Genomic DNA, 14,726 nt, shown 5'->3' with positions numbered 1-14,726 from the left:
TGTTCCGCATTAAAATTTTGACTACTCTATAATTATGTGATCTGGCTGTCTTAGAATGATGTAATCCGACAAGACACCAATGACAATATGGAAATAATTTCGCTTGCAGTGAAAAATAAATAAAACGGAACCACTTATTTGTATGTAATAAATATTTTTTTCAATATTTCAGAATTTACATTAAGGATATTCAAGAATATAATGAAAAGAGGATATGAAGTTTTATCTGTAATTACGTTTTTTATTTCATCGAGTGATATGGAAATAAATATTTCACCAGTTGTTGTAGACACATTTTAGATGTAATAATTTGATAATAATGAAAACAAATCTTGTTATTTTGGTAAAAATAATGAATTGTATGTTTATTATAGTTTTCTCTGCTTTAAAATGATTACAGCGATTACGTTCCTTTTTTTATTTATTTCAATATGTATATTGACAAAAGTAGTTACGACACCAGTGATGAGTACGGAAAATATGTTACATTGTTGTAAAAGTAAACTTATACATAGAAAAAATGGAAAATGAAAATACGCATTTCATTTCATCAATTCCTCTTAATTTTTTTTTTCGAAAATGTATAATAAATAAAACATATACTAAACACTACATATATACATAAGAATTAAGTACAACATATGCTTATCGATTTTTTAAAAGTTTTATATTTTACTGAAATAATCAAACGAGTACGGTAGTTATTTGATAAACATATTTATGCTCTTAACAGTAAGATGAATAATTTACAGATAAATGTAATATGTTATATAGCCCATTATTATATTTTTTATTGTATGCAAATTAATATTGGATGTATTTTTTCTCTCTACTCTATATTCTCAATAATAAGTATGAAAGCATGAATCTAAAACTTATCAGACATTTGTGTTATTTGTTAACCCTTCTATTTCGAATTTAAAAACATATTGACTGTCTACAATTAAAAGGTTTTTGTAATCTGCTTAAATTACTGTTATATTGACCTATTTAAAAGTAAGATGTGTGTTTTTATCAAATAACTCCGAACAACCATTTCTACGTTATCCTTAGAACCCATTTAAAATGATAGTGGTATATCATATATCCGTAGAACGGACAGGTACAATGCGATTTGTCTGAGGTTTAAAAGATTTGGGAATTATTACCCTATGTCAGCTCTCTAAAGTTTTGTTTTTGCTCTGCGGAGTATCAATGTTTAACATCAATTTTAACCTGCATATTGGGTGCAACTCTCCTGATTTTATTAACAAAATAGTTTGCAAAGCCAGACATTATAAACCCTTCGTACTATATTAAACTTTATCTTTTAAATGGAAAGATGTATCATATGATGTAAACATAAATATACTTTTTCTATGTAAGGCAACATTCCCATGCATTTATGTTATTTTAAAGAAAACAGTTTACTCTCACTATCGCCTCAAAGCGAGATTATTTACATTTAATAAGGTAATGTGACTATGTAACATCACCAATACAAAATAAATGGGAAAATATATTTTGCTGATTATCCCGGAACACATTACTTAAGCATTTATTTCCCTATAGATATGTTGTACGTGCTATAAATATATATTGTATGTTTAACGAAATAAAATTATTTTAGTTGAGTTGAGTTGAATTATAGAGAGCGAAAATTAAAAAGACAATGTATACATGTATAAAACATATTCAAATGATAAGTCCAATGAGAATTTGTATGGTTTTGTACAAAACAGAATGTTGATTCTACATATTGAAAATAATTCATTTAGTTTAACCTTTTTAGAAATATTGCAAAAGGAAAATTCAGTCACAGAATATATGGAGGAAATGTTTAAGTTAACGAAACTTATGTTCATGTTTGGTCACTTAAGTACACATTTCATTATTTGTTTTATTTTATTGCGAGTATGTTTAAAATTATAACAATGAAAAAGGTCTTGTTTTTATAGTGTCACCCCTACTGAGACGGCCAGCCATTTCTGACTTATGAGTCACCTTTTACTTGCATACCATGTACCTCCCTATTCCTATCACTATGCCAGGCGCCAGGCGGATAGATATCGGTAATCCTTCATTTTAACTACCTCGTGGCTCACGAATAGGCCATTTCAGAACGAGTCTCATGAGAAACATTCATCCTTCAATTAACGCTTCCCGTGGGGCACGAACCTTTGACCTCCCAATCCGAAGGCGGTCAAACTACTAGGCCAACGGTAACGGTTTAATAATTGGAGCCTTGTGTAAAGGTCTGAAATCGCAGAAGTAACGCCTTGATAATTAAATCGAGCAGACCACTTATAGGTAGAAAACAACAAACTGTCAGATTATTTCTGAAATATTACGAAACACATTTAAACAATTGAAAATGGTTGATTTAAGATGTGAAGCGAAATCATCAAGAAGCAAAGGAGAACCTTTTGTTTATAAAGATGATATGTGCAATTTCATTCAGTATCAGCATTCCAAGTTGTTCAAGTTTCTAGTGTATCCGATCATGCTGTAACTGGACCATTCTATACGATAAATGTATCAAAAAGGTGACATGAAGTACTTTCAGACCTTTAAAATGAATAAAGTTGCATGACATTGGCCTTATTTATTCGGCCGATGTCATCATTTCTTCTTAGAATAACCTACAGGTTAGTGTTATTGTCGGTGAAACAAACACCATTCGTGGTTGTTGGTAAAGAGGTAGGTATGATTCAAAGGGATCAAGAATACTCGTTTGTGTGTTACAGAGACATGAAGCAGATTGCTGTTAATTTTTTTTTTTTCCTTTTAGTTTGGTTGATAATACATCATAAAAGCAGAATACGTATACGTCAAAATATGCACATGTTTCAATACAACACAAACTCTTTCGTGATAAAATACATCTTGTGTATGTAAAATTACATATGATTTGGATTTTAGCACTACAATTTTCACAAACAATTATTAAATCCGTTTCAAAACAGTTTCAATTAATTATCAATATTAGGTGTTGAATGAAACAAAATGGCTATAATGTTAACGAAATACAATAGATCTTATCTTTTCGATTAAACTGATCAAGGTTTGTAAATAACAGATCTTCATTTAATGTTAAACGTATTATACCAATACCATCTTTAAGTCACAAAGGATATGCAGAAAAGTACCTGTTATGAAGTTTATCAATATCTACGCCAATTCCTCAAAGTTCTAAAAAGAATCGTTGAAGATAATTTAGAACAACATGTCTTCAAGAAATGATCTTTTAGTGAGACACGGCTTAAAACAGAAGACTTATATTACTTTAATTTTATTCAAACCGTTAAAGACTGATTTTGATGTAGTGATAACTAAAAAAAACAAGTAAGAAACTTCATGCATCTGCAATTGTTGTATGGTTCGATAACAATTGAAAGTGGCTTAGTCGGTGCTATGGGAGGATATAATGGTAATTGCACTAGTACCATCAATATACAGGCTAAATTAAACAGAGCCTGTAAAATTTTGAATATTGACATTCGGCCTGTCTTTAGGGATTTAGTTTTCTAAACTTTAGAAACTTGTCAATTTTTTTTTAATATTTGATAAAAATATCGAATAGTGTTAAAAACAGAAACTATCATTCCTCTTCATAGTTGTTGGTGATATTGATAAAAGTTTCTGAAAACGTTCCGCAGAATATTTAACTATCATTTAATCCTGTCTTTAAAATATCATTGGCAGAAGTGTTTATCTAGTAGATCAATTTGTCGGTTGCGAAAATGTTTATTTAAAAATATACGTCCAACAAGAAAAAAATATTCTTCAACATCAAATTATTCAAAATGCAGCAAATCATATAAAAATCTGCATTAATATTTTTGAAACTTTACATCAACATATTCAAAATTCAATTAACCTTAACAAATTGTTTTAGTGATACAAAATTGCATAACAATTTTAAACTTTGTACAGTATGTTAATATCAAATTTTTTCGACAAAAAGTTAGTAATACGTGCATGTCAATTATAAAGTATAATCAAACGTCAAATTTGGCAGATAAAATTCAAATAAGTATGTTTATACAATAGTATTCACAAGTATAAATGTAATCAGGTAAGACGACCAGAGGGGGTATCTGGATGTACATTCTCTATTCATTTTAGAATTATGTATGAGGGGTTCGTGGAAGACTCCAAAGTTGTTCATATACTTTAGTTTCCATTGATCTTTTTAAGGGTTCACGTTAGATGACTAGAAGATCATGCTCGTCATTGTTCTAGAATATGAATGGTTCATGCAAATTGATATAGCTGTTCATAACTTTAATTCTTAAGTAACATAATTGATCTCGAAGAATACCTTTTCAGAGTGATCATCCAAATCCGACTACCATATCCCCTCAGCTTACCTAATCACCTCATATATGTTTTATAAAATCTTATGTAAATGTTCATCTAAATGATCCCCTGCTGATCTCACATTATCCCCTCATACATCTTCCATAAACAACTAGAGTACATGTTCATGAAGATGATCTCTCGGTCCTCATATGTCATTCCACATATATCTTTAATATGAAAAGGAGTATATGAGTATTTAACTATCCTTTAGTCATCTTACATGATATCCTCACATAGGTTTATATCGTGTTTAGGCATATTGAAAATTATAATTATACGATTGTATGTCCTGAAGAAAATACTTTTCCATTTTTAGACATAAATACATATTTATAAGGAGGCTTAAACATATGAACTATTTACAAGTGACATTAAGTTGGACACCGATCATTTCCGATACTCTATAGTCTACTTTGACAATGATGATTACGCTTTATCAGAAATCTGTGCTTACTTTTTATGGGCGGGGTTCAATAAGCTATTATTATTGTGCAATATTTTTCAGTATACAATACATAGTTTTAATAATACAATATAATTTTTCAAATGTAGAACATTCATATAGAAAATTATTCCACACAAATATTTTTTTCTGATGAACCAATTTTCAGTAGGATTGAATAAATATTATGGTAAAGAATATAACATTAGAGTTTTACGATATACATATTGGATATAGACCAACAGATAAATTTATTTAATTTTGCAACGTTTAACATGCCATAATTAACGCAGAGCAAAATTAACATAAAATTTCATGATAAAGCATAATTAGTAGCTTCTTATTTCAGAAAATACGGCCCTATTTGGTCATGTTTCTTTTAAAAAGGAAATATAAAACAGTTGTTACCATGCTAATGCATATTATCAAAAACGTTTTTTAACGCAGGCAATTACTTAGTTAAATTACATCATATTAAAGTATGTAATCGTTTTATCTATGATAGGGACTTAACATATTAAAATATATATTTAAAGATTTTTGTTTTTCTTTGTATCTATTTTTAAGTCTTATTTAATTATGATAACAACACTGAAAACGTTCTCATTGTAACTTCAAACCAATAATTTTCACTATTTCGTATAAACATAATAAAACCACTTTATTACTAAAAATGTCAAATAATATTTTGCATTGCGTACATAGTAAGTGTTGCATGATTGGAAAATAGATCGGTGATACAAAAAAATATAATTTCATACTTATACATTTTATCAGATGTCTGTATTTTGTATCATTATATATATTTTAACCGGTCGGTCAAGTGTATCTTACATGTTAAGCAGTTTAATTATTTCAGTATTGTTCAAGGAATATAAATGGAACAAAACAAACGATACAATAATACATATTATTGTGTGACTTGTTAACACTAAAACTGATTAAATCTTATCATAATGTCAATGAAATTGTGAAAACACATTTCTCATGCACATAGATTTCTTTTACAAAGATATTATAAATAAGCCAGCTTGAAGAAATGTATGGCTTCAAGCAATAGTTTGGCATATAAACCAAGCAGTTTTGCTGCACATTTCATCATTCATACGCCATTCTAAACCTCCCTTGTACGACATATGGTCATAACGCAGGCAAAAGTCCTGAGGACCATTTGTTGGCTCATTATCCCCCCAGGCTGTGAAATTTTTATTTTCTGTCTCGTACCCGAATTGCCACGAACCACCTTGCTCTGCTCTTAGACCGTCTATCCACCAAGACCCAAAGTTTTTCCCGTATTTTTCAGCGATGAATTTATTAACATCTTTAATTGTTCTTTCGGAATTTATCTGTACGAGATGTCCTTTATCCATTTGACACTCACTTTCGGCACAATTGCGATTCAAACTTCTCTTATGCATTCTAAGACAGAGCCCGCTCTCGGTTTTTGTGTATTCATTTTGACAGTTTTTGTCGCAAATTTCAAAATCATACTCAGTTTTCAGTAAGTCTTCTCGATTACAAGGAACCGTTTTGAATCCACACTCTCTACTGCGTTTACGGCTCCCAAACCCATTAAGTGCCACATCGCATTTTGACCATACACCCCAATCAGTGCAATTATGTAGTCGACAAAGATCTTGGATCACTTCAGATCTAATCGTACTTTTCATTTTAGATTCTAGGTTCAATATTGTCCTCCCAATCATTTGTAGTTCGGGAGATCCAATTTTATTGCCCATTTTTAGCAGGTACTGTCCATCAAATGTTTCGTTTCCGTCAGGATTTGTTGTTGATTCAATAATAGGGATCTGCGTACAAAGAAGCAATACCCCCAGTGATCTCTTTAGGAACATTTGCATCATTTAGGCGTTATAGATAATAAGTCTCTTTTCCTCTGAAAAAAAGAAGAAAAATATTTTGGTCGTCAAAGGCATCCAGAACAAAAGTCTAGATAACGGTTGTTCAGAAGGAGTGCTAGACAAACGTTTAAGGTATGACCTTACCTCCGCTTTGAAGACTGAGTATTCAAATAGGCTAGAACTACTTTTAAATACATTGAAACTTAGGGCCGTGGGTTCAAACCCAAGAAGGGTCAACTTTTTTTCATTTACAATTATTTGTGTATTTCTTATATCCCTTTTGGAAAGAAAATAAGTGTTTTACTTTAATTATTTAAATAATATAGGTATCTACTGTCTAAACATTTATCAATCTAATAACAAATATGATACCTGGTATTTTTCAAAGTGCAATAAAATCAAAACTAGATGGTAAAAGTATTTAATATTTCATAAGATCAACCAATACAATTTTGAAGAAAAAGGAAAACTTTGAAAACAGGCACTCAGTTTAGTATTTTAAGGGATTATTTTTAACTAGGCTCTCTAATTAGGAGATTGGTCAAACACGTGTTAAAAATAGGTGGGGTAGGGTTACATTTTTATACATATTCCATACATTATGAGTACGAACAATTATTCTGCTGATGTAGATTGTTAGCTGAAGGTTACATTTTATTTCTTACCAAAAATTAATGGTAAAACATTTTTCGACAGGATGATTTTGTAGAAGACTTAAAGGTCCATTATTTCTGAAAAGGGTCCTTCTGACATCCAAGATAAAATTCAGAAAAGTGGCCATAACTCGAATTCGTACGGTAAAGTTTGCATACAGGTGTCCTTGAACGTAAATATTTGACCGATATTGTCACTTTTTCAGTTCATTATAGTGCCCGTTATGCCCACCCAAGTGTAAATGTAAAAGTCAAATTAACTGAACATTTTTCGATATTTGTATTCAATTTGCTATCTTTCTATAAAAGAATAATACATAATTTTTGTGACACATGGAAATTGCTATAAATGTCGTGTAACGTCCAATTTGCAGTCTTGTAATATTTTATGTACGTTTTGTATAATTTTCTTTTTTCAGTTATAATAAGCATTATATCACTTTTTTATATATTTTTATCAGTACTTTATTTTGTCTTGTACAGAAATGGATTTCATAGTGCATAAATGTAATGTAATATTTTTCTACCTTATTGTCAGAATAATCATAAAGTTTATATGTAGATATATATCTTACAACGAGTTAATATTTCCCTACAGTGATATATTGTTGTAGATGAAACAACGGGTTAATATTTCTTTACAGTGATACATTGTTTTAAATGGAGTGTAAACCAGTCGCTGTGCGTATATAACTGTTTAAATGTCAAATCGGTATATTAACAGGAAATATGCGAGTTTTGAGATAGATTTTACATCAGTTTAAGAGAGACACACTGATAATGTGTAGCGTTTATTTTTTTGTTGAGAAGATAATTTGTCGATTTGAAGGGAGTTTTGTTGATTTGTCGAAGTTGGTTGAATATAATTGTTGTGATCTTAATTGATCAGGGTTTATTGGTTGTAATTAGTTGTTTTGGTTGTTGAGTTATATCTGTTTGATAAGATATACTTCGTTGAAATTGGTTTATTTTGTCTGGTCAAGATTATATAAGTTGATGCTTTGTTTTGAGGATATATGTAAATATTTGGTGCTTTAGTTTAAGTTGTTTCCTGATGCTGATTAGATTGTGTGAAGTTTATATGTTGGATGAATGTTTGTGGTTTATACTGTATCTTAGAGTTGTAAAAATATTCATTTTTCTGTTCTTCATTTTGTGGTGATTTTATTGTTTTGTTTGGTCATAAAGTGTTTAGAGCTTGGGGTCGCCATGTCTTTAGTATTGTTTCGTATAAAAGACGTATACGTCAATGTACGTGAAAAGATATTTCGTATAAGTGGTTGATAAATGATGTTTGTTTGTTTTGGGTGTAAATAATGATCAGAGTTCTTTTTTTGGGTGTAAATAATAGTCAGAGTTTGTTGTTTAAATGTATATTATGATTTGAGATAGAAAAAGATAGAAATACCTAAAAAAATAGTGTTACCTACACAATTACATGCTAGTTCTCCAACTGAGAATATTTCAATCTTAAGTCAGGCGGTGCTGCCCAGTCCCCATATCTTGGAAATTGATTCTAGTATTTATTGCTAAATCATTTCTTAAATTAAATACCATCTAGGCAGTCATTCACCTGACACTAATAACACAATCATCAAACGTAATATTCACATTCACCGCTATTTATGTAAGTACTGGGATGTTACTACGTCTTCCAGTGGATCCGATAAGAAAATGCATATAGTGCATTAGGAAGTTGTTCCATTTCTGCTGAATAGCAATAATAAATTTCCGATAATTTCAAAATTGAAAAAATTAACAAACAAATGTTCATTTGTAAAGAAAACATGAGTTATTTCTTTGTAAACAAATTATTTAAATAAAATAACTTATCTGGAAATATTAAATCAATTTTATAGTAAACATGCTTGAGAAAAAACATAGCTGTACGCAGTCGTTTAAGTACAACATACAGTAGATACCTTACATTAAAAACCTTGAGATAACGTAACCCGTGTAACTCGAGTTAATGAGCTAAAAGACCAACCCGATTGCCTATGCGCTGTTTGCTATAATGAATATACATAACAATATGAGAATTTTCCGTAGATTATTTTATCTATTTCATCAATAAACGTGTATATCATTTTCTGATTTTTTTTATTTGAATTTAGGCTAAGAAATATCAAAATTTAAAGGAATGAGTTTTAAGTTATGTTATATTCTGTCAACGATTTTAATTGCTTTGATAATGATAATTGACATAACGCCAGAGAAGAGATTGCTCCGCCCACTGATTCACGTGACCCGGTCATTCAGAACCTTAGACAAAACACGGTACCGACGTTTACGGGAAACTATTATGCCACTAGAGTGATTAATGAATTAACCTTATATAATTTGAAATAATAATTATATAAAAATTCTAATGCTTTTCATGAATAGTTCAATGTATTATGGTATTTAAAAAAGTAACAAATAACTGCATTCATGATGAATAAAACGTTTGGCAAAGATCTTGTTAAATTTCTCGTTGACTTCAAGTAAGATGTTAATGACAAAATATCATTTTAGTTTACAAATTGAAAGTTTAAATTGAAATAGAGGAACATATAAATAGTAAAATTATATTAAAAACACAGTAACATTTACAAATGTTTTTGAGTTTCATGTGCGAAATCACTAATACATGTAAATAATGCTTATTTGCATAAATTGTTAAAATTGAGCGACAAAATTGCCATTGCGTAAGTTTGTAGTATGATATATGATTATATGTAAATTTGTACATAAGATATGTTTCGTGATAAAACGCAATATAATTCACTTCAAAATAAATTTTGCATAATTATATCAAACGCTGAGATATCGCCGTTATCAGATATGATGTTATTGAAGCAGATGTATTTAAAGTTAATGGGTTTTTTTTATTTTGTTTTTCTAACTGACTCCATCTGTCAATATGTCAGGATATTTGTTAACTTAGATATACCGATCCAATAGCTTTAAATTCGAAAAAAAATCAAAATAATTTCAATATAAATACGTCTGCACCATTGTCTTATACAAATAGAGTGTATAAGTAAAATGGCGGACTTTGCAGACATCTTAGCGTGAAACTGAAAACGATTGCCGATCGGCTTTTCTGTAAGACCCCTGCCAGCTTGATTGACAGGAGGCGTTATGTCAATAACAGACAAATCTTTTTAATCTTGATCTCAATCCTCAACATTGATATTTAATTAAACCATTTATTTTGCAAAATGAGGTATTTAGATCTCTTGACATTTTATATTGATTAAGTATAAATATAAATATTGATAATTGTAATGCAGAACATTTCAGACTTATCTTAAAAGTGCTTACCTCTTTGATGATATACGTCCTTTTAAAGCTGAGCTCACTTCTTCTTGGTAAACTTAACCTGTTGCAATCCTTTATATAGCACGTACATCCTTGTCATATTCCTAATGCTGAATAGGATTATTTTTCTTTTAAAACCGTAAAAACATCCTTTAACATTTTGTAACATAATCACTCCAACGGTCGTAATGGTTATGTTTTACTGAAGCGTATCAAGGATTATCATATGTATTCATGTTAACTATAAAATCATAAACCAAAAGGAGACTTTAGCTAAAGAAAGTTGAGAAATAATTTTTAAATAGTTACATCATTTAACTTCAAGGTAATTATGATTTCATGACGATGTAAGCTTTTTGTTTATTAGACATAAATGCGAAAACATATTTTTGTTGACAAGTTAATCAAATATTACTCTTTCTGTCGTACAAATTATTTACCTTGTTTCAATATGTAACAATACTTTTTAACAAGTCTAAAATGATGATTGTCTCCTCTTTTGTATTAACTGATAACCCTGTTGAAATATTTCGGGGTCATGTAGTAAAGTCTGTTTATTATGACAAGTGCACATTAGAAATATGTATAATAACCTTTAACTATGGTGGCTCCATGACCCCGCGAAGCGAAATTTCGAGAATTAACAAGTTAAAAAGGCGGGGGCGCGATTCGAAAATACGCGACTTAGCGGGGCGCGCGGCGAAAAGTCGAAATTTAATTGTTATGCGTTGGGACCGCTAAGCGAAATATATCTTGTTATTGGACGCTTATTAGCGTGCTGTTGTTCGCGCCTCTGTCATATTATTCTTATAAAGCTCGACTTAACTATGCTGCCCCAATTAGCGCCACTCTGTCCTAATATCAAAGTAGTAACTCTACATACCGTAAATTTGTTAATCCGATAATCCAGTGTAAAAATCTTCACATATCAATAAAATTTTATATCTACCGAATACTTATTAAACACTGTCCTAAGCGATTCAACTGTATGACGTCCCGATACATGCGATGTGATGATGTTGCCGACTTTTGTCGGTGTGATTTTGAAGTTCAGAATGTTGAACACGACAGGCATGGATAAAGCAATACGTATTTGTTTGAATTCAAGAAAAACTTTCAGGAATAAACATAGACAATATAGTCTTTAATATCTGTTACGACGGTAATTAAATTACACGTTCCTATATAAATTTCCTTATATTTAAATTCCTCTTGTCCAAATAAAATTTCAAGGAGCTAAAAATATATAGCAAATAGATAAGCTTTAGTACATTTAAGATATTGTTCAATATTATGATAACTACTAATGAGTAATTAGTAAGAGACATCGTCTTAAAGACGAGTTGGTCGTGAATTCTGTATTTCAAACAATTTTTAGTTTAAGCTTCTTGATTCTATCGCAAGTTGGAACCATTGTCAAAATAATCATAAATTAGATTCCGTTACTTTTGAATAAGCCTAGTACTCTAACAATAATTGTGAATGTTTTTGCAGAAAACAGATTGCTTTTCAATTGTCACATATTTTCGCGACTCCGATGTTTATTTTGGTTTATTGTAAATAAAAACATATAAGCAAAAAGAAGAAACTTATTTGTTTAAGAATCAAAAGTAATTTTAATGATTTTAAGGAAATGACCAAGAATCACTTTTGGAAATGTTCAGACGATCATGATTTCTAGAGCATGTACATTATTATTATCTGTTTTACAACAAATTACAGATAACAATTACATTTTGATTTATTTGGTCAGTGTAAATACCTGTTTACATGTTTCCTTCAATTTATAATGTAATAATGATGCTGTTTTATACTGCTGTTTTGCCATTTGATTTATCCACGAGAAACAAAATTAGAAATCAAAATGCACTCCGTCAATATTTAGTGCCCTGCCCTTTATCATGTTTGTCATTTACTATTGTTAAATTAAACTGCAAGGCGGTAATTATAATAATGTAACGATTAAATTGTCGTGCAGAATGCGCGCGTTATACAATTTAAAATGCATGATAATTTTAGCATCGCCTATGACGTCGTGTTTCTAAAGTTTCGGCATTTGACCGCTATGTTCAAAACAAATGTCTGATCACGGATAATCTAATTATATTAATAAAATAAGATTGCATTTTTTTAACCAAAGTTTCCTAAAATTAATTCCAGTACTTATTGCATGATGTGTTTTAACGTTTAAGTCTATCTTTTGTATTTTTCACGTGTTTGACATGATGCATTTTATCGATACTCGCACCGGCATGTAGGCTTGAGTTCATTATGAGAATAAGAAGATAAGGCGAAACATTAATTCTAAATATTTTAATGTGAAAAATACTATCGATTAGGAAGGAATAAATTATTGTCGGTAATGTATGAAAATGTAAACACACATATATTTCTGGTCCTTCAGAATCATTGATGCCAGCACTATTTAGTGTAGAGAATAAAGTACCACTCAAGGCGGTTCTAGGGGCATGAGGGATGTTGCACTCATTCATTATCCCCCAAGTACAGACTCAATTAAACCGAGTCTGCAATTTTCATGTAACGAGGGATCACTTTGTTACCAGATTTATTTTACTGACATATGTAGCCTCTATGTGTGTTCAATTGAATATTTATTCTTCTCTTTCTCCTTTTCTTTGAGTTACAATGTAAAATTATCAAACGGGCTATTGTCTAAATTTTGATACTATTTACAAATATTATTTGTAATCAGATGTACTGATGTTTTAATACAATTCAATACCTAGCAATACAGTATCAAACATTAATCATCTGTTTTTGTAAACATCTATAATTCAAACCGTATTAAGTCCGAGGATATTATTGAAAATAGCTGTATATGTCTTTGAGTAATTGTGGTACATGTATATGAAACAAAGTGATCTGTTACACAAAGTTGTAAACTGTCGGAATTTAAACGTCAAATAACACGCATAATGCATATATATATTTGCACGTTATGTCATCATAAGGGCTAATGATAACGGCATGTTTATGATGACATGCCTAATAAACAATTATGAAATGATTTGTAATGTATGTCTTTACTCTATTCTTGCATTAAAAAATAATATTGTTTCGGTATATGCCGGTCAACTGGGACAAGAACTTATTTTGCATTCGAAATATGTATTGTAAAATATAGAAAATGTAAAAATAAATATTATTATATATTCGAAAACGTTGTCAACATGTATAAGCAAATTGTATAAACTTCCTAATTCATGTTTCATAATTATATGTTCGTTAAAATACTGTTTGTTTTTGCAATCATTGTCACGTAGCCCATCCTATTTTTCTCTCCAATTTTTAATCAGATATGTGAATAAATTTCCTTCTCATTTCTGTATGTTTCATCTAAAAACCTTACTGAATAGTATCACCAGTATTTGTTATTCCAGTAGGCAGTAGACAGATGAAACAAAGATTTTGACAAAAGCAAAAACAAAATACTGAACTTTCAAATCATAAAGGTAAGGGCAGTTTAAGTACTACTATGTTTTCGTAAAGATAAATATATTAAAAATAAAAATGACTTAAAGTTTATAATGCAACGTTTTATTGTAATATTAGTTTGAATGAAAAGTACATTGAAAACACATATGGAAAATACAGTTATATTAAACAAGCACCGTTTTATTGAAATTCGTGAACTAGAAAAGTCGAAATTGAAAGTAATTCAGGATCGCTTTGATTTATTCTGTTTATTGACGCGTTTCCTAAGCGTTTCGAATAAGCAATTGCTTATAGTTAATCAAAGCTGATAACAACCATTTAAAACATGATGACAATTAATATTGCATGCCGATGGAAATTTTGTATGGGTATAACTAAAGAACAAACACATTTTTAAGGTCTATTACGTTTATCTTTTAGAAGAAAATGCAGACCCATTCACATCCAAAAAGATAGTGTTGTGATCAAAAATATGAATATCCCGATCGTATATACGTTTTAGTTTGCAATGCTTGCATTACGCGTTTTGAGTGTAGAAAATTCAGCAAACGACGTTATAAGTGGACATATCTTATATAATATTGGCAAAACTTACAACATGTCAATGCTAAGCATTATTGGTAAAGCTATGAAGAACATAGAATCTGATGTTCGGGAAGTAGCAGAAGA

The 14,726-nt window shown here is 30.1% G+C and overlaps 1 long non-coding RNA gene across 1 annotated transcript; it reads right to left on the bottom strand.

Moving 5' to 3' along the window:
* Window positions 1–3,088: 3,088 nt before the first annotated feature.
* On the bottom strand, window positions 3,089–10,759 carry LOC132729443 (uncharacterized). Its single transcript, XR_009625625.1, has 2 exons — window positions 10,605–10,759; window positions 3,089–6,680 (listed from the first exon to the last, which is right to left on the bottom strand). It is a non-coding gene; the product is annotated as an uncharacterized LOC132729443 (long non-coding RNA).
* Window positions 10,760–14,726: the final 3,967 nt, after the last annotated feature.

The sequence above is a fragment of the Ruditapes philippinarum genome, unplaced genomic scaffold (genome assembly GCF_026571515.1).
Source record: "Ruditapes philippinarum isolate M1 unplaced genomic scaffold, ASM2657151v2 ctg5047_1_1_1_1, whole genome shotgun sequence".
Taxonomy (NCBI): Eukaryota; Metazoa; Mollusca; class Bivalvia; order Venerida; family Veneridae; genus Ruditapes; species Ruditapes philippinarum.
The sequence above is the reverse complement of the archived record's forward strand: the minus strand, read 5'-3'. Positions and strand labels throughout refer to the sequence as shown.